The sequence below is a fragment of the Microplitis mediator genome, chromosome 2, assembly GCF_029852145.1.
Source record: "Microplitis mediator isolate UGA2020A chromosome 2, iyMicMedi2.1, whole genome shotgun sequence".
Taxonomy (NCBI): domain Eukaryota; kingdom Metazoa; phylum Arthropoda; class Insecta; order Hymenoptera; family Braconidae; genus Microplitis; species Microplitis mediator.
The window spans coordinates 468335-493585 of NC_079970.1; the positions used below are offsets into that span (position 1 = coordinate 468335).

The 25251-nt window shown below is 34.3% G+C and overlaps 1 long non-coding RNA gene across 1 annotated transcript; it reads left to right on the forward strand.

Moving 5' to 3' along the window:
• Positions 1–10120: 10120 nt before the first annotated feature.
• On the forward strand, positions 10121–15618 carry LOC130678537 (uncharacterized). Its single transcript, XR_008991836.1, has 3 exons — positions 10121–10255; positions 12537–12728; positions 12858–15618. It is a non-coding gene; the product is annotated as an uncharacterized LOC130678537 (long non-coding RNA).
• Positions 15619–25251: the final 9633 nt, after the last annotated feature.

Genomic DNA, 25251 nt, shown 5'->3' on the forward strand with positions numbered 1-25251 from the left:
AAATCCAGGCGTGAGTTTTTCTTATCATGCCTAATTTATAAAGCTTTGTATCTAAATCAAAAACCACTAATTAGAAATGATTTATCCATTATAGAGCCTCATTTTCGCAGAGGCGATATTCGTCAAGATTATCTTGGGCTGCCTAATAGTCATAGTGCTAAATATGATAAGTCATTTCTGGTTAGTGCTATAAGAATTTGGAATAAATTATCAGCAAATTGTACACAACAACCAACTTTCTTGGAATTCCGTAAATCAAGTTATGAATATTTTTTGAGTAATAATAGCTGAATATTTTCCATTATTTGTGAGAATTACGATTTGATGATTGAATGATGATTGGGATGGAGACTTGATTGATTACTTTGTGTTAAATATGTTAAATAATTGTAAATTATCGCCATTATTAATTATACTAATGTACACTATATTATAAAATGTATTTGTTTTGGATGGCCGCAAGGAGTTACAACTTCATGGTCAATAAACAATAAATAATAATAATAATAATAATAATAATAATAATAAAAAGTCGGATAACGGATAAAAATTTATGTGTATTATAAGTTTGGACACTGATGGAACCAATTTTGCTGAATTAGGCAGAGCTCGACATTTCGATGGAATAGAATATGAACCCTCTGATATTATAGTATGGGTCTCGATCGACGCCGGTGGGGTATCAGCGAATCTAATCGTTGTCGAGCATTAAACTCTAGGGATATAAGGTATTTATAGGTTGTAACTGGATATGCTTCACTACCGGTATCCTTAGTGTGTAATGTGCGAATATAGGTTTCCAAGTTGCTCTTACATTCACTCGACGATATATCTCTACTGGTGTATGCCACGGGAGACTATGACTACGGCACGTTCCGCCCTGCACAGCTGCCACTACAAAAACAGTTGACATCTGTAAATCCGTAGAACTCGGTTCGGTACTCGCGTGTGTACTTAATATGTATATGTGTGTGCTGTTTGGTTTCCCCTGCCGGTGGCCTCTCGTATGCAGATCCTCGACTTTTAGGCACGCCTGTAGGCCACAGCGGATATTATACGAGTGAGAACTGGTATGTTGTATGTAGTTGAGTAGATTGAAGGAGGATGAGAGGAACTCAGTTGAGAGAACAGCGTTTGGAATCCTTGCTCAGCACTCGGACCAACTCTCTAGCACTCCAGTCTGAGTTTTAGACATATATTATATATATATTATATACATTCACCCTCGTTAGTTTGCGCGTTTTCAAAATAACGAGACATCAGAACTTTCGTATCAGCTGAAATTCCTCAAACTATATTTTTTTCTTTTTTTTTTTTAATAATACTCAGATGAGTACAAAGCGCGAACCACTTGTCCTGCAACTAATATCGGTTTTCAAAAGTTTTTTCATTTATTATTTAAAAATATGTATATAATTTAAAAAATTGTTTAATTAATTTTTTATATTAAATTTTTTATATTAAATTTTTTATAAAATACTTTATTAATTATATTTGTTTTATGTAACGGGAAAACCAATGCTGAATAGATCAATAAATTAGTCAAAGCAACACACGAAGTTCGGGTAATTAAATTCGATCGGTAATTGCTGGGAGTTATATTCCGAAAGGAATTTGAGAGTCGGCAGTTTCGTGTGTCAGGCAAAAATGTTTCTTTGATATTTGACTACAGTGTCTGAGATCAAACTCTCCACTGAGAGAGTGTAGTGTGCAATTTCAGATGGAATTACTATACGTCGCTACCCCATAACAGGTGATTTTCAAATTTTGAGAGCCAAAAGCCCTATGAAATAGATCAGTGCCGAAAATACGCTGAGACTGAGATCATTCGTCACTCAGACCCAAAAGTTGAGGCAGACACCGGAAGAAGCTGGACGGATGACAAGCAACTGAGATGCTCATTCCTGTGTGAAAGATGAGATCGCCGCAGAAATAAGAGCTTGTGTACACTTAAAGCGATGAGTTGTAGATAAGATGTCCCTTTGATTCGAAACAGCCACTTAATTATTATTATTTTTATTTTATTATTTGCTCTATCCCTATTTAGAAAATATATACAATCCAAAGCTAAATATTTCCCTGAAAAATATTTATAATTTACCGAGTCTATTTCTAAGAAGAAATTTTATAACTTGTCAGTGTGTCTCGTGTAACTCGGTACTAAAACATTTAGTTTAAGGCCATAAAAGTGTAAGACGGACTATTTGTCCAGGAAAATTCTAACCAGATGTCGTAAGAACACGATACGGCAATTTGTATAGACTAGTTTTGACTTTATGCCCGGATGTTTCGGCGTACAAGAAATAACTATTTTTTAAAAATATTTTCGTAGCCATCTGTCTTAAATTAATTACACACTGACACTTGTATGGCTTACTTAGACCTTAATTTTTCTCTAAATAATCATCTACGACTTGATACCCATCAACTAAAGAAAGATCGTTTTCTTGATTCAGAAAAAGAGTTTCCGACCTTTGCCTTGGCAACACTGCTGTCTCGTGTCGAAAGGAGTGGGACTGAAACAGACTGAAATACTGGTCATCCAAAAAATTTCTTGTCTTGAAAAGTATAAGGCTTTAACATTACATATTATCCATGTATCACCTACACTACAGAGTCTTTTGGGGACAAAAACAGAGCAAGAGGCGAGAGGACATGAGACGGTAGAAAAAGAAGAATGTATGGGGAGGAAGAAACGTTCAAGACGAAGGCGAAGGCGAAAACGAAGGATGAAAAGACTATGTTGGCTAGTGAATGAGGGTAGCCAGCCAGGCGCAAAAAAATTCTGTCGAGTTGCCCGACAAATCAGGCTCCATGCTGACTGCTGCTCGATAAGCGTAAGTCCAGTAGGTCCAGTACGTTCAACTCAAAGATTCGATGTAAATCACTTAAGTAATTCAAGTTTCTTTTCTTTTTTTTTTTTTTCGTTTTTCTTAACTGAATAAAAGTTTTAATACATATTATGCATTATTATTTAAGTAAGTAAGTACTGAGCAAAGTGATACGGGATTTTGTCGAGTAATTTTAAAATTTATTTTACGGTCAAAGCTTACATTACCCAAAGCCGGGGTATAATACATGTCGGCGAACTAAACTCGAGAGGCGGTTGCATCTGCGGGAGAACGCAAAACCAAGAGATGGGAGCACCACAGGTGCGCAATGAGATTTTACTGGAATCAGGTCACGTGCCTGAAAATCTAGTTGAACTGGCTGTGTAACTTAACCTAAGAAAAAGTTTTACTATTAATGTAAAAAATATAAAATATCAAGTAGCGAGTGCACTAAAAAAAGCTCAAGTCTACTTAACAAATAGTGCCATCAAAATCCGAAATTAAGTTCCGGCTCTCGAGACTTTTTTTCTTTCATTTTCTTATTTTTATAAAAAAAATAAGTTTTTCCCTGGAAGAGCAATATAAAAAAGAAAAATATGTTCTCACTCGTTTGTTCTTTCTTGCGGATAAAATGAGCTAGATGAAAAGTAGTGAGGATTCATCCTCGGCCATTTTTCTCACTCTTTTTCTCTTTATCGGTGTGTATATATAGCATCCTCCGGTACCAGTGTGCTACACCGGTTCTATCTCCTATTCTGGAAAACGAACGATCCTGGATACGAGCCTCGAAGATAGAAGAGTTCGTTATCCCGAGCTCTTTGAGTTTGCGAGCGAGGTGTGAGTTGCAAGTAAAAAAAGAGCTAGATTTAAGGGAGGCAGACTGTGAAAGAGCAACTACAATCGAGTTCAAGGATTATTGGTGACGCAGCTCACGTACGTCGTCGTGATTCTCAATTAACGAACGCCACCTCACGCTCATTGACTGTCTCAATACTCGAGAATCTTCCAAGCAGCATCTTCATTGCTCAGTGACCATTTTTGATTACCTATTACTCTGAACATTTTTACAATTACCAGACATATTCGTCAGGAATTCACTTAGCGTTAACTTGAAGCAAATTTAGCCAAGCCTTTATTTAAAATACTGTCATCCTGTTTTTTTAAAATTCGGTGTAATGCAAATGTCAATAATCCCGTCATTAAATAAAAACATCACCGTTGATCGTATAATGAATTTCTTTATTTAGACAACAACCCCAGTGTATCATGTACAGTTTACAATCGATAGTTTCGCATCGATGGATATCGAGTTAATTTTACCTTCACATATTTACTGTCGAATTAATCAAGCTACACAAAAGCGGTCACACCGAGAATCCCGCATTTTGCATCCACACTGTGCGCACTCAGTCTATATCCATGTCTGTGTACGGCAAATATATATACTATATAAATATATTTTTGTCGAATTTCCGGTTATTTGCGGAGGGAAGTTTCCAATTGTTTGACCAGTCGCATCATTTCCGGTCAGGCCTGCTCTCTACTCTCTCCCATTTTCTCGTCACGCAACTGCAATCTCTAGACTTGGGATATCAATGGATTGCAGCGCGTGCATCAAACAACTCCATTTCGTCTGTACATAAACTTCATTTCCGTATAATGAAGCCAAATTACCGAAGGTGCAACTTCCTATTCATTGTTTATTGATTAAGATACTTTTCGATGAATACGCAACACACACATATGCTCATGTGCGCATTAGACTTGTATTGTGTGCATGCAAAAGTATATTCTGTGGATTTCAATAAAATGCATTCATAAAAGTTAAATTATTAAAAAAAAAATATTGGTTTGTTTGAATTGACAAGTTTTCAGTGAATACGCGGTATTTTATTTAAAAATTTTGAATATCCGTGGATTGAGTTTAACATTCAACATTTATGCATAAAACAATGCGAGTATAGGGCAGCTTTATCTCTGATATACGTAGCGTAGTATTTTATGAAATTCGTCATGGACGCATCGGTTTTTCATTTAAATAATTGCTGTACATATTTTCAACAGAAAAAAAAAAACGTGCGCGTGCCGTCCGTAAACTTTATTTTATATCTGAATAAACGTTGTACGTACATTTTATTAACTAAATTCCAGACAAAATACCAGGCGGCATTATTAAACATAAAATAATTCGAGCTAAATTATTATTTCATTTCACTGAAGAGCCAGTTCGGATGCTTTTATAATTTAATCAAATCCTGGTGTACATGTACGGCCAAAAAAATATTTTAATTAATAATATCGTCAAATTTTTTATACTTTACATTATTTAATTACTGATTATTAAATTAATGTTCAGTAATTATTTTTATTCATTTTTTACTACCAATTAAAAAAAAAAACATACACAAAAAAAACTGATACCTGAGTCAAGAAAATATTTTTGAAGACAAACGTTTTCGGGAACCAAGTCACGATTTTCTTGAGCCAAGAGAATTCGTCTTGGTTGGAGAAGATTTCTACTTTATCTGAGAAAATTTAGGTCTCCAAAAAAATTTTCTTGGATCAAAAATATTTACCTTCAGTCGGGAATTTTTTTTTTTGTGTATATGCAAAAATGTGACTGCATTATTTTACTTTTGAAATCTTTGTAACTGAAGTAAAAATAAGAATTTTTCACAGTTTAATTAAGTGTAGTACATATTTATTGAAGAAAATAGTAAGAGGCAACATAATGTAATGTTTTATTTTTTTTTTTTATCTTCAAGTTCCGAGGGAGATGCTTTTTCCGGCCAGTTGTTTAGACTTAAATTAACAGCTTCTTTGGAGTCCTAAAAGTGTAACCACTTTACGCATTTCACTCTAATGCCACGAGATACATGTCTACACATTCACGGATGAGCACGCGTCTGGGTGACATCTGTTAGCGTTGCATCAAAGAGGAAAAGTCTTATATGCGCATAGTCATCGCATAATAATGACACGTTTACTCAACTCGCACAAGAGTAAGAACTTTCGTTATTTTGGTTAAATTCTGTTGTCTAAATGGATTGGTATGTTAAAGGGATAATTTAAACAATCTAAAATAGAGCATTGTCACGTTAGTTAGACCGTGAGTGGTACCAATAAATAAAGGGACACCACTTATGTGTCCTCAACAACAACTTGGAATGGATCCAAGACTCTGCGATCGAGCGAATACGAATGCAAACTCAACATCTGATAGACTTTATAACGTTTTACCCAGACGGAATAATGGATCCAAGCATTTACATTTTTATGAATAGCCTCATCAAATTTTCCCTGTCCCCACTGTTCTTTATTTATTTGGTCTGTTGAGAAAAGACATTCAGATAAAAAATTCTGAGAACACATTTAACGTACACACAAAAAAAAAATTATCGATTGAAGGTAAAATATTCTTGATTCAAGAAAATTTTTTTGAAGACCTAAATTTTCTCAGATAAAGTAGAAATCTTCTCCAATCAAGACGAATTCTCTTGGCTCAAGAAAATCTTGACTTGGTTCCCGAAAACGTTTGTCTTCAAAAATATTTTCTTGACTCAAGATATCTGTTTTTTCTGTGTATGCTTATCATCAATTGCTGCCAATGATAGTTCAAATTTGAGAAAAACCTGGAAAACGGTTGACCCTACGATAGCCCCAAAACTTCTCGCTGTTTTCGAACTCGACTCTGCGGCTTGGTGCTGAGAAAAAAAATATTTTTCATTCCCTTACATATAGTAGCGTACTTCCGAAAGACTGGTTTGATACCCCCGAGGCCTCCAAGCATCCAACGAATGCCTTTATTTTGTTTCGGGATCGTCGTCTAAGAAATTCTTTTAAAAGTCGATAGAAAATTTCGACTCAAAGCTCAGTGTTGACGAAAAAAAAATTTCTATTTTCCGTTTTATTCTTAAGCTACTCCGTAGCTATCGTCTGACAAAAAAAGTTTGCATACACACACACACACATGCACACGGATGTTCATCTATAAATGGTCAGAATAGCTTTCTCGGACCTCAATATTCCGGGATCCGAACAACTTTCGTATTTTTCAAAAATTTCAAATTTCTATAGTAGGAAGTTAAAAAACGAAGAAAATCCGGACGAGTTGATCGATGGGACACGTGTGGGTTTCGTTAATCTGCACAAGAACATCACTGAGGCTTCTGTACTCTGCCTATTTGCGTAACTTTTGACACGTCAATTTGTTGCCGTCAGTCTAAATCCGCACGATATAGTCAATCCATCGAGGCAAATTTTTGTTCGTGATCACGCCCTATTCTGCACTCTGCGCACTGCACTAGTTGGAACTTTGTTAGCCGACAATAAAAATAAAAAAAAAGTTGTTTGCCCGATTGACCAGAGAACACGCGCTGTAAATAGGCTTTTGTAACTCCACCGGATGCATGGAAGATTGATTTCTGGCTGGATCTCTCGACGCACTATTGAACACAATTTCGCACTGAAATTCCGTTCGTTTACTTTTTTTTCGCTATATATATATACATTACAAATAAAATAATTCCCACTGGAATACGGATGTATATTCTAAATAAATTGCAAAGCCATGAGAGTTTAAATTTATTAAAAAAATGTTTTGTTGACGTAACTCATTGAGCTTGAAGCGTATTGACAAAAATAATTCAACAACCATTTCTAATATAGCCAATAGAAATGAAATATTACAGGGCATTAGGTTCTGATATATAAGTCAGATCAAGAGCGAAATGTAAATATACGTATTGATGTACATGTACATTAATGCAGTAATTCATAGACTATGATACGCATCGCTCGGGCATGAATAGATAATGCTCGGCATAAATACAGGATAGAGTGTGCTTTCCGTAAAATTATAGGGATTACGATAATTATACATTATGCCCTTGTGAGTGGTCGTGGTTATGCCAGCTAGAGAGCTGAGTAGAGTGGGGTTGAGTGGAGTGGATAGGACTAGACTAGAGCATCGGACCACCGGGTACAAAAGCTAACGTTACGATCAAAGAGAGAAAGAGAGAAAGGAGAGAAAGAGAGAGAGAGAGAGAGAGAGAAAACCCATGGCAGCCCAGCGCTCATTCATGATTGGGAATCGATATGATCTCACAAAGGTATGAGCTTTCTCACAACTCCATGATTAATGATAATCCTTGCAAAGTATAAAAAGTTATCGAATATCAAAGTCCGTAATTCTGCATTAGGATCATCTGATGAATTATCGCGGGTCTGTGGGGAATCGCCGATACAAAAACAGACATACACTATAATCATTGCAATAAGTCTTGGCGAAGCGTGCTCGTGTCTCTAATCAGTCGACTGTCTTGCAAACAAAGCGTTGTTAGGAAGTTATATTCGACGTATGAGTAATAAAATTTTGTAGATTGGGTTTTTTTTTTGTGTTGATCGCTGACACGTGTGTTATTGAAACTCTGGTTATCCGGTTTAATATTTCAAATTCAGCTACACCGGGATGCTTTGTGAATTTTTTATAAATCTTTTTAGTTTAACAAAACATTTGAGTTTGTGAACAAGTGTAAAATGAATTTCCGATTCAAATAATGCTGAATCAAATAACGTGAGGTTCAATAGAATAACGAATACTAGGTCAACGGATTGGACATGCGATGTGATCGTTCAACAAAACGTGGGCTATACATAACTCACTTTGATGTTATTTGTTTAAATTAAATTAACATGAGAGGACATTTTTGAATGTTGAATGCTTTAATAAAAGTATTTCATTTGAATTAAATAATATACTGTGTATTCGTATCGCAGTATTTTTTTTAAAGGTTTTTTTACCAACTGGTCCATTTATTTCGTCTGATTTTATTTAAATCAAATGGTAATTTGTACGAGATGTGGAATCAGCTGATTGGTGCGGACAAAAAGTCAGAGGTATTCCAAGGACAGATGTTATCTAGGGGCTGGCAATACTCTGGAGACGAATTCCAGTGAGCAGTCGAGAAATGGTTATACTGTTGAGGAATACTGACCAACCGAGTTTCCCAATCTTTGCCTATGCAAAGCTAAGATTCGTGTGTACCTCGTGCAAACAATCTCAATGCGGTACGTCAACCAACTATCTCGTTTTCTCGGTTTCGTATATCGTATATCTCAACACCAAAGTGGTGACTCGGCCACTAAAACAACAAGTGTACGTGACACTAAAGAAGCGTCTGGTTCTTGACTAGATCGGATCTCCATCATTCGAGTTGTCATTTTCTCCTCAAGTTATTCAGTCTTCAGAATTTAACATTTACACAGTAGCCATTTTGTAATTTAAATATAATATTTCACTAAGAACTAAAAAACCCCTTTTTTTTTTATAACATTGAGGTTTTTTATGTTTTTTTACAAATACTTATGTTGGCATTATTTCAAAGTAGGTCGCACTGACAACTCTTTTTTACGAGGGTAAGAACTGCCCCCTAATTAGGTTGATGTTGATGATGCCAACGAGTCACACCACGAAGCAAGTGTGCACTTGGAACCGCGAGTCGTTCGAGCTTGTAGGCTACTTGGTAACTTGCAAGTTCGTTAGTACGATTGGGTGCTTCCTGGTCTCAACCAACTAAACACGCTCGAAATGAAATTTAGATGCCAGAGAAAAATACTCTGGTGACACACGAACTAAAAAATTTTTAAAAGTAACGTGCAGGGTACAATGATATTAGTACTGAGTTTTTCTCCGCTATGACTTAGCGAGTTGCTATATTGTGCATAAAATAAAAATAAAAACTTATTATCTAACTAAACTACAAACTACGACGTATTTTGGATTACTTACACAAATACAGCTGTCTCACTGTGTTACGTTCATTCAATTACATCCCTCGTTCATACAAATGGTGTTTGTCAACCTCCGGGTTCAAGACAATTATGCATCTTTAATACAACAAATACCATACTTACTACTGCACATGTCCATGTTCATATTTATATATAAATATATATACAAGAATATTGAATAATCATTTAACATGACAAGGGATACCATAGTACTATAGGACACCCTAGCAGACAATACAAAATTTTTTTTCATAAATTTTTCAAGACCATTTTACCTCGAAAATATGTATAAGTTAATTTCACGATAAAAAAAAGTATATGAAATTTTAGAGGCGTCCCATCTTACCCTAGCCTTCCTTATTTATTTATTTCTTTATTTATTTATTTATAGAAACAGCAGGAAGAGTCCAATTAAAAACGTCACTTAGGTATCGATGTTATGATTAAATAAAATCGACTAGACGGTTAATGTCGTTAACGTAAACGTTGTTTGATGTGCATAAAGATGTTACCTCAGCGCAGACTGAAAGCGGTAGCAGAGACTGCTTTTCCATGTCTAAACGAGAATGTCGAGCAAGATGTCCGACAGTCGACAGGAACAGATATATAGTCAACGTATGCCAGTAAGGAATGTAAGTAATGGAGAGGGATTGAGGGTGATACGTTGGCATGTGACGCGTGCATATGGTCACGCACATATGTAAGAGACGTTAGATGTACAAGTAAACAATTACATTGAATGATACTTAGGTATTTGAGAAGTAAATCCTTCTAATACAGTCTTACAGTCGATTCTTTGCTCTGACAGATCTAAGTACACCGCACAGTCTGCTGACTCTACTTTCCTCGTAGATTCTTTCTGACAAACCAAACTTCTTATCTATGCCCAAGCTTCATTTCATCACCCGATGGAAAATAAGTAGAAAAATTTTATGAAATTTGCCTAAAATTTGACAGAAATTCTATAACAAATCATCTTACACTTATAATTTTAAATATTTTCTTAGCAAGCCTCATGTACTCAGTCAAAAATTTAACTGACGAATAGTAGCAATCGACGCTCGACGGTTAAATATTCAAGTTTGTTTTTATCCTACGTTGAGACTAAGAAAAAAGCTTTTTAGAAAGTATTTTATTTAGTCTCCATTTGATGATACCGTTCTATCTTTATCATGAATTATTTTAAATGAACGCTGCTAAGAAGTGGAAAAGCTTCGGATGTCATTAATAGTGACACTTAAATTGCTTTTCAAATAAAAGTTTTTTAGTCAAACTGAGCTAAAAAAAAATAACAATAACAATAATAATATATAAGGATAAAAATAATCCAGATATAGAAGAGTACAGCAAAGCAAAAAACTACCTCATTATCTGGTGCGTTAGTCAAGTATAAAATTATGATATCATTCAAGTTTATACGCCAATAAATCCGCGCACTTGGGACCGGGTTCTTTCAGTGTATGAATAGAGCCGACGATCAATCACCAGTGAGCATCCGCATCAGCGCATCAGCGATCAAACCCTGTCTTATTTTGCACTGTATCCATAGCTAAAGCTTCAAATCTCGAGTCTTTTTTTTCTCATCATCATCATCATCGACTCGACATCGTCATGATTATAATCATGATCATCATCGCTTTCTTTTCGGTATCTCACAGTACGCGGACATTTCACCCGATCGAACGAACCCGAGCGGTGATGGATGAAGTCTACTGCAGCGCGATTCCGGTGCCAGGTTAAACCCAATAGAGCGGGAGTAAATCGAACGAGAATATAACTTAACCCAATGAAACGTCCCACATAAACTTACGCTAACGAATGGCCGCGTTAATCCTCTGGATTACACTAATCTCTGGAACCGAACCGGGTCGTTTTGATAATTACTGGCTCTATCGAATGGCTAATCTCTATCGCCTTCACCTGAGACCATTCCACTGTCGGCTACTTCAAGACAAATATCTTTTTAAAACAAACCACTGGGGCGCTTCATTACTTTTCATTAAATTAGCAAGTCATGCTTTAACCCAATTGTAAACAAAAATTTGCTTGCATTAAAAATGTAAATTTCCTTGAGAAGACGCAAATGTAATAAGACAATTTACAGCAACTGCCAGTGAAGTTTAAGCAAGACCTCGAAAGCGAAAAGTTTACGAGCGACCGAGTCCAGAGCTTGAGGTGAAGGCTCCAGTGTACATGTATATCTAGCTCGTTACATTCTCAACAATAATTCTGTTCCACCAACTATTAAAGTCATAGCGCATAGCATTGTAACCATTTTACCCTAACACATGGCTCTATTGTGTCACATTGTCTGGAGCAACTCTATTTGGGCTAGATTAGGTTTTGCTGTTACACAACTAAACGCCTAACCTGCTACACATTTATCCGCGTTCTCCGACATTTCTCTTACAGTAACTTTCATTCTATAAGCCAGCGTAACAGTCAAGTCTTACCTGTACATGTACATATACATGTACCGATTGTGTATATTACGGCAGCTGATGCGTGGGCACGAGTACCGATTCTCGGCAGGTCGTGACATCTCGCCCACCGCAATGATGATCTTTAGTGTTTTGTATACTTCCTAGAATAGTGTGCAGTATTATTATGTACGTACGTTATTATACGACGGCCACCGGGAAGAAATACATTCTCGGGAATTCAAAATTATATTCATATGCTTTAATAATTTACCTTGTAGATAAATATATTTATTAATTAAATGCTACATAGATAAATTGCACTTGGAAGTATATAAAAAATGATTATGACAGACGTTAATTAGCAAGGCATCAAGTATATGTAGATATCCGGAACTCATTAACAACATTTCTTACGTCTAACAAAACTCCCTCATGTCCTATATCCTCGATGTACTTATTCGTCTTGTTCTTGTTCTTCTTGTTCATGAAGAGCACCAGCATCAGCATCAACATCAGAATCAGCAGAAGAGTTGGCTGGCTGGTTTGGATCTGTCATGTCTTAGAAATCACGAGATTGCCAGGGCAAACGTCCAAGCATCAACGCTCGCAACAGAGTTTACTGGCAAAGTGTTCCGATAATTCTTACCCGTCGGCATGAATTCATTACTGTCTGCGTTTAAGTGTAAGTACAAGTACAAGGTATTCTTTCCTACCAATTCTCAACTCTTGATACCCACTTAGCCGGTAAATATTTTACTCAATTCGATAACTTTTTGTATTTTTATGAATTTCAATAATATTTAAATTTTAGTACGCGCAGAGTTGCCGAGTCTTCAAGTGACTTTGTCGATCACCGCCACTGAATTTACATTCTTGAATTCCATCAGATTGACTGACGTGCATCTGAACACTTATTTACGTTGGTGAAAAGTCTCGGAAGTTAAAAATCATCGTTTTTTTTATCAACTCGAGTGAGTCAAAAAAATTAGAACGAACACGAGAGAGGAAATAAAAACAAAGAGCGAAGAATAAGTTTGTGGCAGCGGAAAAGGGAATAAATGAAGAGAGTCAAGGATGTGTGAGTATGAAAAATAGTCAGTGTATAAAATGTATGTGTAGTAGCAGATTTAAACTACGCCACGAGCTGCATCACGGTGGTGCCAGAATGCATCTGTCGCGTATTATTATTATTCCACGGGAGCCTTAGATCAACAGCACTAACTAGGGGAATCCCTCAGCTCTCTTGCTCTCGGAATTTCTTTTGATGCCGTTAATAGAATTTTCATATGTACCACTTGTGCACCATCGTCAACTTATCACTTTTTAACATTACTATTGTTATTATTATTAAAATAATTTTTTATCCATCTTGTCTCTAAGCTCCACACTTGCGTCATGAGTAATATTATTCACTGAAATTTGTTTACCTTGGGATTATCACGTGTTGAATGTAAAAAAGGATTACGCGTATATAGTTTTAGATTTTGTTTTCCAAGCGATAATTACCATACAGCTGTTCATTTTGTCTTCTCAATATTTTAATAACCTGTTCGTACACTCACTTGTACAATTTAACTGCTCTTGTTATTTTTTTAAATGCTGAGAAAAAATTACTCGACACGTGTAAAATATTACGTTCTTTAGACTGAGGCGCGACGGGATATCTAAGCGAGTAATTAATTCTTTTGCCTTTTCGACGCCGAATACAATTAATTTATATTTATTTTCAATAAATCTTTCATTATTAGGGGAAGGGTGGGGGCAAAACGGGATACTTAACGAAAAATTTAGTTTTTAGGGACATAAATATCGTAAATTGGCTTCATTTTGATTCTATTTGAAATAAATATAACGAATGTTAGACTGCCATCAGAAAAAAAATTTTTATTTTCTGCGGGCAAAATGGGATACCCCAAAAAAAGTAATTTTTTTTTTTTTTTTTTTTCAAGTGAATAAAATTGATGTAATAATGTCTTTCTAAATTGATGTAAGTAATAAAATTTACTCTCAACATATTTTTAAAGAAGTTTTTCCTTGTTATTTCTTTTCAAAATTTGGAATTGGCGCCAATATTATACTTTTCACAAAAAATATAAAAATGTTTTTTTTTAGCTTTTAATAGTGTAAAATGATACTAGATGTCATTTTTGACCATTTTCGAAAGTTTTTCGAGAAAAAAAAATTTTGACGAAATTTTGAGGGTATCCCATTTTGCCGGCCTATCCCGTTTTGCCCCCCCCTTCCCCTACATCAAATTTTTTTTCTTCACCAAATTTTTTAAGTAGACTATTTCACCCCAGTGCTTTGCATGCCTTCATACTTCAGAGTCTTCGTAAACTTTATAAAAATCCACGACGAAAAAAAAAAATTCAACATTTTTCGGGCATCCCGTCGTGCCCCTCGCATATAAATTTTTTCAATACATGCTCGCTAGTTTTTTGAGTTGAAAAATTGACTATAAATAGCTTGGGTACTATTTCAGAAGGTTGAGAGGCCAAGACATTTGTAAAGAGCTAAAGAAACACATATATTTTAGTAACTGAAGTCTTGAATAAAGTACACAGTAGTAAGTTACTCAGGTTATTGATGCGATAAGAATGTAGTAAGAGGTGTGTTAAGTGAGTTCTAATGCTCTGAATAAATTTATCAATGGGAATAAATAAATCGGTATTTGTAACAGCTTGTCGGGTGGAGAATACTATTGTAGCATAAAGAATAAGCAACATTTGGTGCCGACTATTGTATGTATAAATGTGTGTAGAAGCTAAAGTACAAGAACAAGTACAAGTGCGAAAGTTAAATCCGCGGATTAAATATCGATCACGATACTATTCTTTCTCAGTAGAATATTTATGTACATATCAGAGTAAAGCTGAATTTACGGTGTAGTAGGTGTATTGCGTAATTTTGAAACCACGAGTATCGGAGTTGTTATTGTATGAATTTATACGTATTTATTATAGCGCGCAATAAATAAACGAATGCGCAAAACCTAAAATTATTAAATGTATTATATCGATTCCGCATTGTATTGCTAAGCCGCGAAACCGCTTTGCTTGCCAAAGCACAAAATTTACACTAGATTTCAACGGATGCGTCACCCAAGCGCACGATCCGTTATTTAATTAGTCGTTTCATAAAACAGTCACGTCTACTTGGAGTCCATTAAAAATCGTGGCACAAAAAAAGGAGACAAAAAAAAAATAAAATAAAAAAATGTTTATTCAAATTAATTTAATATCTACTGGTGGCTCCTGTCAGCTGGTTTTAAACTCCGCATTCCTCTTCATCTGTCTCATGGAAACTCGACTGATGGAACTGACTAGTTTTTCGTCCGTGGCTTCTTCTTTGTGACTGCGAGACCGTAAAAAAAACTACCCGGGCTCATTAAACAATCAGCGGCCTAAGCAAACAGTTGAAAAAATTTTAAGGAAAAACAAGCCGTAGTCGAGTCTTAAAAAGGCCACTTGGGCCCACACACTGTCATCTTACCATTTTGTCCTGATATAGGGACCCACGGAGTCTTATTTCAAGTTCTGTTGATATGAGATGAGTTGAGTTAATTTTTGTATTATGAGTAGAATAAAAAAAGAAAAAAAAGTTTAAATTGACTTCCTTATTTGTTTCAATTTGCCTGAACAAATTAAACGTCGACAATTTTTTTTTTTTTTTTTTGTAAAGCAAATAGTGTGGAAATATATAATCAGCGTTTTCTATTAATGTATGCAGAATTTTCAATGAATTTAAATGATAATATTATTTATTGTTGACAATAATGGACTGATTTTTGCGTTCAAATGACGTGGAATGATTCGGTATCGAATGTCATGGGGAAATTCAATACTAATTGAAGTCAAGACCCATCGAATGGTATGTCTTCTGTCAAGCAAACCAGGAGGCTTTTTCGAGGATACTCAGATCTAAAGGTTGCCGCAGAATCAATTACGCAAAGCCGTAAGCAGGAGACTTAAGCTGGCCAATCAATCACGGACAGCCTGCCGCAACTAAGTAATGCCCGTGATTGATTGGCCAGCTTACTGCTTTTGCTATACGTATTCCGTGCTCGGTATGAGATCGAATCTTGTGTAATTATTGATTCTGTACTGTCAAGTACGAGTCCTCACTCGTTAAAACTTTTTTCCATGCCCTTTGTGCTGTTCGGTGATTATTTACATTTTTTACCCTCGGCTTCTCGTGTCGCTTCCAAATCTTCTGTTGCCCGCACACAGGCTTCATTTTATTCCGATCCTCAAATGTTAATTTATGATTATGACTAATTATATTTATTTGACCACATGCTGAAAACTCTTCGATTTAATTTTTCTAAGACCGACCTTTGAAAATTAGTCAATTATCGAAAGTCTAGTTTTATATAATTTTAATCCTTCAACAAAATTTAAAATTAATCCTGAGATAACTTCGTACTCTGCCAAAATAAATTATTAAATTTCTTCGACTCGCATCGATTTACCAGACAAAACGTCTTGTTTTCTGTTTTGCACACTAATACTGGGTCATATACTAACCACACAAGTACAACACATGGTAACAGTAAATGTGTGGTTAGTACAGGGAGACGGCGATGCCAGACATCTAGATATGTGATGCTGTGAGTAGTTGCACCGGGGGGATGACCTCACTACTCATCATTTTAACGTACACAGGTTTTTCACTGGGAATCCTTGGCACGCGATCACAAGCTTCGCCGTTATTTTGATACTGTGAGAACTTCATGCACATGTACACTTATATATTTATATGTATAAATGTACATTATCTAAACATGTTGTTGTAATATAGATATAGTTATGTGCTATATGGATATAAAGATCGACTCTCCCACGTAATGCAGCGAGAAAAAGTGGATCCTCTACACGAAGATCGTCCCTGGGTATATCTACGACCACAACGACGACAAAGAGGATGAGACGATGAATATAAGGATGGCGGTGTGCTGTGGTGCTGGTGGTCGTTTGTATCTCGCCTTTTTGCTGGCGCGAAGTGTGCTGTACTTTTTGATAGGATTACTGCATGGATGCGTGGGCATAACCTGCTCGTCATCTCAAAATCTTTAACAGACACCCATTTGCTCATTTTTTGTTATTTCTTCTTCTTACGAGGTCATTTTGGTTCACAAAAAATATCAAATAAATACCCTTTTGGAATCTGATTTTTGTTTAATTGAGGCGTCAAAAAAAATTTGGGTCATTAATCTTTTAACCATCACTAGAGTTAAGTAAAAAAAAATATTTATAATATAGAAATAAAAATTTAATAACTCGGAAATTTGATTTACTGGAGCCCTGGTGTTCAATAAATTTTTCTTATATTTGTTGAACTAAAGGGCGTCTGGTTTCCAAGGGTCAGTTTCAGGTACACGGGTCACTTGACATTAAATCCCAAGGATCCCAAGTTGTCATAAATTATTTTAAGGAATTTAAAAGTGATATTTCAGAAAATTTAACTCAAAAGTATGAGAAAAACCATAAAATATATTTTTATAGACTGAAATATGTGAAACTCCATTTCTAGAGTTTCAAAAAAAATTAAATAGAGTCTAAAGTAAATGAAAAATTTAACCAAATTTTTTTTGAAAAATTTTGGTAAAATAGAAAGTTGAGAAATCAGTTAAAATTAAACAGATGTTGACAAGGTCGCATGTCGAAATATTTGACCATAGTTCGAAGAAAAAGTTTTCTCGACAGTTATTACTTGAGGCAACAAATAAAATTATATATTTTTATCACTGTATTAAAATATAATAAATATTGCATATCATAAATAATAGATTACACAAATATATTTAAAAAATTAAGTATGTAAATAAGTTATTTAAAAAGCAATATATATTAATATTTGGGTAATATAATCAGTAAAATGTCTTTATTTAGTACAGGGACCTTAAAGTATATACTTTATTATGTATGCTTGAGAAATATTTGAAGCAAGAAAGAAAAATGTTTATTGCCGAGAACCTATATGACGTTGAAAGTAAATAATAGATGAGAGATCTGTAGTGGAGGTTATAAGCTACACAATCTCTTTATCGAAAAGTTTATGGCGGTTGGGAAATAAGAATAAAAAAAAATAAAAAAAAGACCGCGAAAATGTTGCCGATGTACGCAGAAAAGTTACAAATGGGCAATAAGCAAATTGGATTCACCTAGAACGATGGAATGGAGACGTAAAGGGTTTGCCAAATATGTATAACTCCAAAAGAGCATTGAGCGACGTTCGCTATTCGCTCTATGGCTCTACGGCTTTCAATGTGTTTTTGTATGTGAGTGCATGTGAGTAGTGCTGCATATGTGTTCATTTATGTGTATGTACAAGACTATTCAGGCGCATTTGCGAGTGCATATGTGCGTTCATGCATTTTCCCAGGCCGCGGCTGGACGGATCCCAAAAACTGACTTGGAGAATATTGCATTCCCGTTTCAATTTTAAATAAAATTTTAAAATAACTAAAAAATACAGTGTAGTTTTATGTAAAATAGAATTATCTAGTAATGAGATTGCTTGTTAATTAATAAATTTTTTATGTGGTCTTCTTACTGAATAAATATAAAGGTAAATATAAATATCAATAAAACATGTTTACATGAGAGCTAACTGTTGGTGGATTCAGAGAAGTGAATTATTAATTTTACTTTTAAATAATTCTCTAGATTTATTTTAATTAATTAATCTCAGTATAAATTTTACATTGAATCGTTTTTTACAAATTTATAATAGAAAAAGTTTTTTTTTTCTCATGTTTCTGCATGAAAAAATTTGAATAATCCGATAAATTGATAGACAATTAATAAATAAATTGGTGAAAATATTTTATCGGCTTGCGATGATTAAAAATTTTTAATTAAAAATTAAGATAATTCATTAAAAATAAAAAAATTTTCATTAATGAAGCAAAGTATAAATTTTGTTAATTAAAAAGACTCACGTAAGCGTTAAAAATAATTTACAGTATTAATTAATTAAAAATCCTGTATATAGATAGATTTTAAACTTTTATAGAAGTAAAATAAGAAAAAATTTTAAAAAATTGGCTCTACTAGAATCGAACGGTATTGGCAATAAGGCAATAAGGCAATAAGGCACAACACGCCGTGTAGATGTCATGAATTTTCTGGGTAGCATTAAATTCCCTTGGCCATTTATAGACCCATTTCTCGCACTCGACGACCCGTCGGTTGTAGGTCCTGTAGGTATTATACCGTGTGCGGCAGGTATAAGGTAAAGCACTTTGGTACCGCATGTTCGTGCCTGAAGCTGATGCCTCTACTTATTTCCACGCGCGGAGTTATCCTTATTTACCTTATTTAAAGCAAACTCACTGCTGTTAAATAAAATCACGTGGTCAGAGCATCGTCCTGCCCGCCAACGCTACCAACACAACTCTACACTCTCTTAAAAGGTATTTCGAGTCACGGCTCATCCCGTTTTTCTTGTTTATTACTATTACTACTTCAACTACTTATACCCCATCGCCTTTATTATTTTTTTATAACTTTAATTTATTTAAAAACTTTATAAAACAATTTCCAATATTCATTTATCAATACAGTAGCTTTCAATGCTTCACTAAATTCACTATTTATTCATTATATTCTCAAAAGTCGGAGTGAATTTAACAATTTTCATTGAGTTTATTTCGAAGAAGAGTAACTGTGTCAAGTTATGTATATTTTATATAGATTATACCATATGTATAAGCAATTTTCCAAATCGAAATTCAACCAAAGTTTTACTTGCTCTTTTCATAAATTTTTCATTTTTTCGTACACGGAAAGAAAATTATGGCAGCGGTTTCCATAATTTTGTGAAATTTTTTCCTATACCATCATAGAAATTACGACCATAAACTATGGGAGCGGTTCCTATAATTATAGGAATGGTTCCTATAATTTATAGGAATACTTTCTATAATATTATAGGAACCATTCCCATAATATTATGGGAATGGTTCCTATAATAGTATGGGAACTATTCCCATAATATTATGGGAATGATTCCCATAATGCAATTGGAATTGTTCCTATACCATTATGGGAATCATTCCCATAATATTATGGGAATAGTTCCCATACTATTATAGGAACCATTCCTATAATATTATGGGAATGGTTCCCATATTATCATGAAAAAATTAATTTAAAGAAGTGCGGTAATCACTTCTACAATACACAGACATATTATTAAACATAAAAACAAAAATTCAAACATTGAAAAAAAAAATCGTATTTGGCAAAAAAACATTAAAATTTTTAACAAGAATTTTTTGTCAGCACAAAACATTCAAGAAAATTCAAATTTTTGGAAATTTCTACACTATTGTGCAAAAAAAAAATTTAATGATATTATAGGGATGGTTCCCATAACATTATGGGAATAGTTCCCATAATATTATAGGAACAGTTCCTATATCAATATGGGAACCATTCCCATAATAGTATGGGAATGATTCCCATACCATTATGGGAATGGTTCCCATAATGGTATGGGAACTATTCTCATACTATTATGGGGATGGTTCCCATAATATTTGGGAACCATCCCTATAGTAGTATAGGTACTATTCCCATACCATTATGGGAACCATTCCCATAATGCATAGCAAAACTTCCCATAATTTTCTTTCCGTGTATAAGTATTTTTAGATATACACTGACTAGTGATCTCAGGATTTATAAATGTCTAGCTGACTACACTCATCGGCTCCAAAGACATTTCTGCTAATATAAACATATTAAATATTAAATGATAAGTAAATTCAGTCTGCTAAAAGATCTGTTTAAATTTAAATCCAAATTGAGGATGGATATAAATATTTACTCAAGGTATTTTATTACCATTTATATACACGTTTAATATAATCAAATTATCGGAAGTTATTTTACGGTACACAGTCCGTGAAAATCTTATTCATATGCCTTCAATTAAAATAAGTCTGGTAAATATTATTATTGTACTTTTTATTTCTCAATTTATTTACCGACTATTTAAAAAATTTGATACACAAAAATAAAAAAAAAAAAAAGGTAATGAGTGACCGTATCAATTTACCGTAGGCAAACGAATAAACCGTGAATTCAACTGACGTCTCTCATGTGTCGAGCAGTTTGACGTGTTACCAACGTGTTTTATTCATGAATCATGACCAACAAGCGAGCTGTACCTGCAGACTATTGATAAAACTAAAATATACAAATTCAAGCTGCATTTAACAGTTGAGTGAGCTCTTTTTTCGTGTCAACAGAATATTGACGTGGGAACAAAAATATTAATTTTGTTTGTTATTACATAGTTTATTTAATGTTTTAATTAACCTTTTAACAAATCATGTCACTTTTTCAAAAATATTGACAGACTCAAATGTCATTCAAGTTTAATTTTACGTTGATTCCGTTGACCTGTTTGTTAGTTGTTTTTATAAAATAATCAACACAACAAAAATATATTTTTCATGCGAAAATGAATATTTTGGTTAAAAAATAAACATTTGAGAGCTTTCAAGCTCATGATTTGTTGGCATCATAAACAGAGTTTGCTTACATAGAAAATTATTACGTTCATTTTAAAAAAAATTTTTTTAGACTTGAGTTGAATTTAAGGCAAAAAATTAAAAAGAAAAAATCAAAATAACATCTTTCTATTTGTATATTAACAGCAATTGCATACTCGGTGTAAAAGTCAAATTAAAGTTTTACCGAACTCATTAACTTCTCAATACACAAACAATTTATGCACGACATTGTTAATGTTTTCGTGACCGAGAAACAAACACTTACGCCCAACAATCATTGATTATTAACCTCATTCACAAACAATAAATAAAACAGAAAGTTTTTTCAAACTGCTTTACTTGCATGTATACACAATACATAACAAAATAGGGGAGGGTGGGGCAGAGCGGCCCCCCTAAGCCAATTATTATTTTTTGTGGCTTTCAACCATATGATCACTTTACTTTTGTCCTATTTCGAACAAATTTATGGACATTTTGCCGAAATTCTGAAAAATATTTTTTTTTTTTTGTGGGGCAGAGCGGCCCCCCTTCAAAAAGTGATAAAAAAAAATTTTTTTTTCGTTTTTTTTTTTTTAAATTGTTTTCATCATTAAGAATGTATTTCTTACTCTTGACAACTATTTTTGGTTTTATATTACTCGAAAAAAATTTTTTAAAGCGTAAAAAATCGTTCACTCTCGATTACCTTAATTACTAATTGTTATTTAATAAAAAAAAAAATATATTCTATAATTTTACTTTATTTCAAAAATTTATCAACTAAAAAAAAAAAATTAATTTTTATATATTTTTAGTGACCAAATTTGCCTCTTACATAAAGAAACGGCCGAAAAATATGAAAAAATAATTTTTTCGGAAGTTCCGGCTGGTCCATTTTGCCCCAGGTGTTATGCGTAGGGCTAGAAATGTGGAATTATAACAATTTTTTTTTAATTTGACGATAAAAATATGAAAAAATCACTTTTTCAAAATTTTGGGCTTGTCCATTTTGCCCCAAATGTCATGCGTAGGGGTAAAAATGCGCAAACATATCGGATTTATAGTAATTAGTCGAAAAAAAAAAAAATTTTTTTTTGGTCAAAATTTCAGGGGGGCCGCTCTGCCCCATGGGGGCCGCTTTGCCCCACCCTCCCCTATATGTTCTTATATTCCCAGGAAGCTGCGACATTATTTAAATAAACGTGATAACACGAGGGATCGAAGAGCAAAATGTTATGAGATGTAATCAGTGATCGTAGGCTGGCTCTACGTTGAGTTTTACTCCTAGAGTTCGCAATCTCACTCTCTGCTCCCGAATACTGAACGAAAATCAAAGTTGACGAGTCACTTGATCTGTAACGATATTAGTTGCAACATGTGGCGACCCGTCAGATCTATGGCGACATATTGAAGTGCTTCCTCACCATACTGGCTAACTAATAATCCCTTCTACTTAACTACTTCTACTACTACTACTACTCCTCCTACTATTGCACGGTACTCTAACTAATCTATATTGATATTGATACATTTATTTTGTGCTGATCCCTAATACCCAATTAATGAGGAAGATCTAAGGACCCAAACCCTCGTCCAGGTATCAGACTAAGATGTTGCGTCGAAAGTTTCGAAGCTATTGTTAATTCACCTGTCACTGGATTTTATTAGTTTCTTGTGTCCCTCAGCGATGGCTCGCGATAACCGAATCGATGAAATTAGTTTTGTTCAGGAACCAATCGTCCTCTTGATGCTTTTACGATAAACTTTTTTTCCAGCCGGCCGCTTTACTCAGGATCTTCATGTACGAGAATTGAGGAAAAAATAAAATAACAAAAAAAAATAAAATAAATGTATCTGGTCTTGTAATCTAAGCTCGGGAAAGTTTGATTCCACTCAGCAAACTAACTCCGACGACAACTAAGTCTCGGGAAAAGACAAATCCTTATAAAATCTTATCGTATTTCTGTAGCTCTGGGTAATGGCTTTGTCATCTGCACCAAAAGCTACAATATAAATAATGAAAAAACATTTAAAGATATTTTTATCGACAGACTTTGCTACATATAAGTAAACAGTTCCAACAACTATATACTTTACATCGAAAAAAAAAAAAAACATGAATTTAAATTTATATTCATGACTTTAAATAAACTTAAATCGATGCATCAAAAATACAACTTACATACCAAAGTTGCATATTTTTCTTCACAGATTGAAAAGTTTAAAAAATATTATTGGCCAGGAATCTTATTGAACATTTTACATCGGTAGTTTTTTTTTTTTTTTATTCATTTTTGTATAAAATAGTGATGCAATAAATGAATTTAGATTCATAGAATGTAGATCGATGAATTAAATGACGCGTATAAACGATTCTTTAGCATAAAAGAGGCTCCTTAAACAGATAGAGAACAAAGTATTGGTACGTGGAAAGATTTTATTGGAAAAACGATTTAGACAAGTGTGTTTTTTGACCTACCGACCGAGATAGATTCCGGTTGAATTGAAACTACTGCCAGCTAGCCATTGTGCTGCCGGTGCATCTGCGTTGGGAGGTTGGTAAGGGCATGTAACAGTAAAATCTACCAGCCAGTTTCGTATTCAGGTATGGCCAAAGTATGGATGGGAACTCGAATTTCTGTATGTACTAGTGCAGCGGGAGTGCGGTAACTGGGATAGGTGCTCACAGCAGCTCACAGCAGCTATCTCCATTCACCCAATATCGCAGAAACTCTTTGGCGTCTGTCACGTCGAAGGATCGGAAAATGCTTGGAACTTGTTCAACCATTCTTCTTTCAGCTTCTTCTTGCATCTCACGTACACGACTAAATAATAACAATAGAACACTCTGGACTATGGACTATGGACATTGTCACGTAGCGAGTGTGTGTGTGTGTGCAAGACATGTTTACATTGAATGCAACCTCTACTCAGGCTTTCATGCAGCCAGAACACTATAAACGAAGTACAAGTGCTTAGACTAGACGAAAATATCCCTCTGGGCTTTGAGTTTCAACAGAGCAGTGTAAACACGTGACCTATATTTTTTTATCATTGCTACCAAGTTTACTTGTACTTTGAATCATTTTATTACTGGAAAGTCAGAACATCACAATAGTTTCAAGACGCCAAGTCATGAAAATTATGAAGAGTCGAGAAATGAGAAGTAAACACTGAGTTGAGAGTCGAATGGAAAATACTTTCACTAATTGGATCATTTTATATTTTTATAAATTTATTTGAGAATGATCACTTGTTTGTTCACTTACTTACAATGTGATCTTTGTATAATTGGAAAATGTTAAAATCTTTCATTTTATTTTAGTTTTTTTGAAATAAGAATTCAAGGAGTTTCTATTTGAAGATTCTTATCAGAAATATGTATCGTGAATTTAGCTTGAGAATTGTTCTTGAGATATACGATTCTTTTTACGTATTCTCGTTTCCGGGTGCCCCAAAAAATTTGAACGTGCGTTGGAAAAACGCCAGTCGAACATTTTTGGGTTAAGTATTAAACTTTTTGTGTATATAGATATATGTAAATGTACTTTATATAATAGTCGAACGACATCAAACGAATCCCATCACCGTAAAGGAAAATTTAATAAAAACTCAATGTCGTATGTATGCATAATTTTATAGATATATAATATATAAACAATATCAAACAACCCTACCGAATATCGTAAAATTGAAC